At 39.5% G+C, this 5,477-nt stretch overlaps 1 long non-coding RNA gene across 2 annotated transcripts in view; it reads right to left on the bottom strand.

The window, feature by feature from the left end:
- The window catches only part of LOC138021774 (uncharacterized), a 13,820-nt gene extending 9,673 nt beyond the window's left edge, over positions 1-4,147 (bottom strand). The window contains exons 1-4 of one of the 2 annotated variants that reach the window (XR_011126443.1): positions 3,988-4,147; positions 3,056-3,184; positions 2,752-2,812; positions 1,320-1,350 (exon numbers count right to left, since the gene is read on the bottom strand). This is a non-coding gene — a long non-coding RNA (uncharacterized lncRNA). The remainder of the gene's footprint in view (positions 1-1,319; positions 1,351-2,751; positions 2,813-3,055; positions 3,185-3,987) is intronic. The other variant, XR_011126442.1, reaches the window with a different exon arrangement.
- Positions 4,148-5,477: the final 1,330 nt, after the last annotated feature.

The raw sequence follows: 5,477 nt of genomic DNA, 5'->3' as shown, positions 1-5,477 counted from the left end.
TTTTCTCTGTCCTTATGTGGGCCCATTTCCATGAGTAGGGCTAACGCTCACACTACACTCTAATAGTTAAGTCTAATGGCTCAGTTCGTTGAGTATCGGACTTCCACGCGTGAAGGCTCGAACCACCGCCAGACCAACACTCGGTTATTAGAGTAACTGAGGAGAAAGCGCTACCGTCGTAATGACATCTGCAAATGGTTATACTTTCTAGGACGACAAACCGTAGGCCCTGTCTCAGAACTCTTCTTCACAACCCTCTGGGACAAAAAAGAATCCACACACTATTCGCATAGGGCATGGAGTTACCGGCGTTGTGGTCTGTCCTTTGAAGAATATCATGGCTGGTAGAGTAAAATTTCGGAAATATGACATGTAGCTACTCTAAACTCCGACCGTAAAGAAAGAGATGATGATGATGAAACCATCACAATAGCAACATGAAAAGAAAGACTGAAAGACAATAACGTGCCCACATTCTGAAAGATTTTGCATCATGGTTGAGATCATCTATGTGTAAAACAATCAAGGTAACAAAGGCTTGGCATTAAACTGTAAACAACAGGCAAAAGAAACATTCCGGCTCAGGTGAGCTCAAAAAAAAAAAAGATAATCTGGTACTTGTCAATGTCTTGACAGATGGTTTAGTAGGCAGAATGAAAATCAGGAACCATCACACCAAAAATGTCAATTATCCACACCGGACAAGGTGTCTTTAACTGCTCTGTTTACGCTGTTGTCAACGTCATTACCTTCCAAATTAACTGTTGGAAGATAATGTGAAGTGCTATTTTCTACCCATGCAAACCACGTGAGCGTTAGCCCTACCAATGGAATTGGGCCCACACCCGGGGGCCCACACAAGGACAGAGAAAATGTCTGACCAGGGTGGGAATTGAACCCACGACCTTCGGGTTAGATCACCGCTGCTCTACCGACTGAGCTACAAGGTCAGACAGGACCCAACTAGTGGTCTAATGCAATTCCTGCATTTTGATTGGCTATGCTACTAGAGAACTATTATTGACAGTCCTCAAGTAGCGAAAAGACTTCAAAGGCGTTATGCTTTCTTTCGTTTTGTTCTCAAATAAATATTTCTTTAACTTGCATTTTCTAACTTTATTATTGCCTTTTCTGTCCGACTAGTTGGGTGATACTAAAACAATTAGACCCTTCGCCTCAAGGGCCACAGGTTAATAGCCCATTCGGCTTCGCCTCATGGGCTATTGACGCGCAGCCCTTGTGGGCGAAGGGTCCAATAGTAAGTTCTGTTGAAATATAAGTGCCCCACGGCCAACGTTTGCAAAAAACAATTACCTTACCTCAGTGTCATACTTTCAATTGCCCTTCATCCTGCAAAGACAGCAAAAATAGTTTCATAACAGCCAGAGGTTACATGTATGTTTTATGCAGATTTTGTGTAATAAAAATCAGTGGATTGGGATTGCAATCAAAGTGTCAAAATCACAGTGTCTTAAAAATTTCACTGAAGGATAAACCCTTGCCAAAGACAACATAGTCCACAAACTATGAGCAAAAGCAAAATCATGCAAGGTTCAGTTGTTCCGTGCTAGCAGATGCCTCTTTTCCTTTGCATTCACTGGGCTGACGACGTCCACGACCTTAGATGGCATTGTTCAAAATGCATGCCCATGATATGTTTGCTGACTGTGACTTGAGCCCACTGTGACCCACGCATTCCTTCAGTAATTCCGCTGTTGTTTAAGTGAGCCCGCACAAGACAAAGTTTAACGTGAGGTTAACCGCGGCGCAACACAGTGAGTTTCAACCTGCGGCAGAGGTCTCTTTTCCTGTACTCATCAGCGCAGTGGACACAACAAGAAGACACCTCTGCTGGCAGGGAAGTTCAAGTTCCGCAATCATTTGTGAAAGTTTCAAGTAAGTAGTAACTCTCATGCTGCATATGTCAATAAAAATAACGCCTGAATCCCTTATACATGTACTTGAACCATTCATGTGCAAATTTTGATAAATTTTGTGAAACTGTGTTTCATAATGTTGACTGATTTACAGTCAACAAGGTCTGGAAGGGGTTTCGCGTAATCCGTGAGTTGATGCCAAAAAAACCGTGAATCGGGAAAACTGAAGAAATACAGCTGTGATTCGTGAATAATATATTAACCGTGACGCGTGATCCTTTAACGTTTTAGTGCGTGAATCAAGATTTCTGCCTTTATAATGTCGTGAACATCAGTCAACCCTTCACGAATACATGTAATTTGTCTGTCAAGATGGTTCGAAAAAGGTCTTCTGTCATTGTCATGTACTGACATAATCTACCATTGCTGTGTTTCGTACTTGACCTCTCTTGACTCATTTGTAGTTGACATGAACTGAGATGAGGGACGCGTTGAAAGACGACATGTTGTAATCATCTGTCCAAGTTACTGCCAATCAGAGCTTGGTTCGTTAGAAAATGAAAAGCTGCCTGTCAATTTGTAACATGTGTTCACGTCCGGGTCGCCTGGACGTTTTCACATGCGAATTGTTGCAATGGCGAGCGCCCAAGTAATCGTACCGTCTAAACTAACTCGAACTTTATGACAGGTCGTTAACATCATAAAAAATCAACGACCACGGAAGTTTTGAAGTTACAAAACAAAATGTGAAAGAGAAGAATTGTAGAGTTAGGATATAACAACAATGAACTTCATTTATACTTTATCAAAGTCAAACAAAGAGCGAAGAATCGTCGGGTTATGGATTCCTGGAATCGTTGATTTCATCACCAACCTTTTGTTGCCTTCCCATCTCAGGGTCAACTGATACGACCCAGGGGCGGATCCAGAAATTCCTGAAAGAGAGGGCCGAAGAAAATGCGGCGAGAGCACTAAAGGAATTCGGAATGTCGAAAGCAAAGTTCAAAACTGGCACGCAGATTTGAATACTCTGTTCAAATTTCAAAACAACTGGTCACGCATGACATACATGTCATGATGTGGCTTGACTGTATTCATTTGGTTGTTCCTTGGAGTGTGTGATGAGTAGATAACTAGCCCTCAATTTTTCTTACATTATACATTGGTTTAGACCCCACCTTCAGGATAAAAATCCCACAATCAAATTCCATTGTATTGCTTTAAGGGTCCCCTCTGCAATATTCTGCTTCCATTCTTGGGTGTCCCATTCCCTTCCAATGAATATATGACCTTTCTTTATGAAACCCCTGCAAATGTGACAAAAACGTTGATAAAAAATGATGCTTGGTAAGTGATTGACACATTAACTCACCAAAACCAGCCGCATATGGGAAAAAGGTCAAATGCTATAGCATAGTTAACCTATTGACCCGTGGGAGTGAGACTTAATGCCAGACGATTTTACTCGTCAATTTCAGACTGGTGGTTCAGGAGTCAGTGGGTTCACAAAATCAGTCAGAAAAAATTGCTTGCAGAAAAATTCTCCATGAACAAACCCAGAGAGACTACTTAACACCAAGAGCCCCAAGTAGGAGTCTCCATGCCCTTTAATTTCTTGAGTCCCTTCCGGTAGAATATTTTTTTTTAGAATACTTCCCAGGGGAGATACCACATTCCCACAGCTGAAGGAGCCAATCAAAGCAGATCATATCTCAACTAGGAAGTTTTTGAAAAATAAAATAAAAGGTTGACTTCATTGCCTTCACTGTAGTGTGGAGGATGGACGCTCCAGCCAATTTCAGTTCTGACTATAGGAATACAACCTCGCCAAGTAAACACCATTTCTCTGTTCCACCTATCACAATGTTTTACATGTATATGACCTTCTGTTGGTCATGAAATACTACGGTAATCTTTCTTCCAAGCATTCCTTCATCCCCTACAGCTGTCTGTAACAAATTTTATGACATGAGAGGGCAATGTACACGTAGGAGAGGAAGTGCAATTTAAGATAATCATTTATTTATTCATTTTTTTTTTTTTTCGGAAAATTACGGATTGAAATACACAATTAATTTTATTAATAATTCAATCTTTTGGATAAACTTACCAATAACACTTTGCACCATCCCTAAAGTAATAAAGGAAACTTCCGAGAGATGGATCACATAATTCTTCTCTTGTTTCTCCATCCTTATGTGAGATTAGTTCCCCTTTATACTCAGGAAGAAAAATCTCCTTTCATGAATGGTTTTGTGGTAAATAAGCCTCTTCCTAACATATCAAATCAAATTGGTCAAATTGAATGCAAGATAATATTGCAGTACTTAAGGAGCTCAGAGCACATAAGAAGTTTGATTGGAGTGCACAAAAGGTGGAACAAGAGTTGCTAGAGGAATTAGCTTCTTGTCAGTGCTCTGTAAAGTTGTAAAGTGCAGGCCACAGATGGTTTTTAATCACATGATGAGACGGTCATATTGGTGCAAAAAAAATAGCAAATTATGGCTCACTGATGTTCTGCATTATAATAGAGTCAAATTCCCAAAAGACTTTTTTCCCTATCGTTCTGTGTACCAACATGGCTGCTGTGACGTCAGGTGAAAACCATCTATATCATATCCTGATGAACAATCAGTAAAAGCATTAAATTAAATTCAATTCTCTTATAACATGCTTTCACACAGACTTATCAAGGTAAAACATATCATGTAATGACAAATATTAAGGTGCAATGTGTTTACATCATGCAACAGATTACCTAATCTACAATTCAAAACACTGAGCCATTGGCGTATAATTAAGCAGGTATACATTAGAAACAAATAAAAATTAATAACAATTATATGTGGAAACAGCAAGTTGAAGTGGACAATAGTTATGCAATAGGTCATGATCACATAACAATTGAGACTATTTACAACAAAATAACAAATAAAATAAGAGCTGGACAAGTAACAATAATATTCATTTACAAGCAATAGAGCGATTTTCAATTGAGTGTCGTAAAAACCAAAACCAAAGTAATTACTTTAGCCAATCAGAAAGGACGGAGACAATCCGGTAAACCAATCAAGAATTGGAGTAATTACACGTAACCGACACAAAGCGCGGGAAAATGTCCACGCGCGAGCCACGATTGGTTTTGGTGTTCACTGCTGATTGGTGGAAAAAGTGGCGCAAGAACTTTGAACCAATCACTGAGTGAAGTAATGCAAAACCAAAGTAATTATCTAATTACTTTCGACACTCAATTGAAAACCACTCTAACATGTGAAAAGGTCTAATGTAAGTTGCCGGGGTTAATGCGATTTTTGGAGTGGAGTTCATGCCTTTTGTTAAGGCCGTGCGGAATTAGGTATAAATAGATAAACTATTGTGTCATCCAATAGGCTTCTATGTAGTAGTGTAGTAACTGGCCTAAATTGAAAAAACACCAGAAAACAGTAAAACTTACTGATCATGTTTCAACTGGTGTTAGCCTAATAAATATAGCACACGAACGCTCTTTTGCTTCTTTTTTTTTTTTGTTTTTTTGTGTTCTTTGTTAGGTTTTTGTTCCATTTCCAGTTTAAGAAGCGCCGATCAACTGGAAAACTTCAA

The sequence above is a fragment of the Montipora capricornis genome, chromosome 10 (assembly GCF_036669925.1).
Source record: "Montipora capricornis isolate CH-2021 chromosome 10, ASM3666992v2, whole genome shotgun sequence".
NCBI lineage: Eukaryota > Metazoa > Cnidaria > Anthozoa > Scleractinia > Acroporidae > Montipora > Montipora capricornis.
The sequence above is the reverse complement of the archived record's forward strand: the minus strand, read 5'-3'. Positions and strand labels throughout refer to the sequence as shown.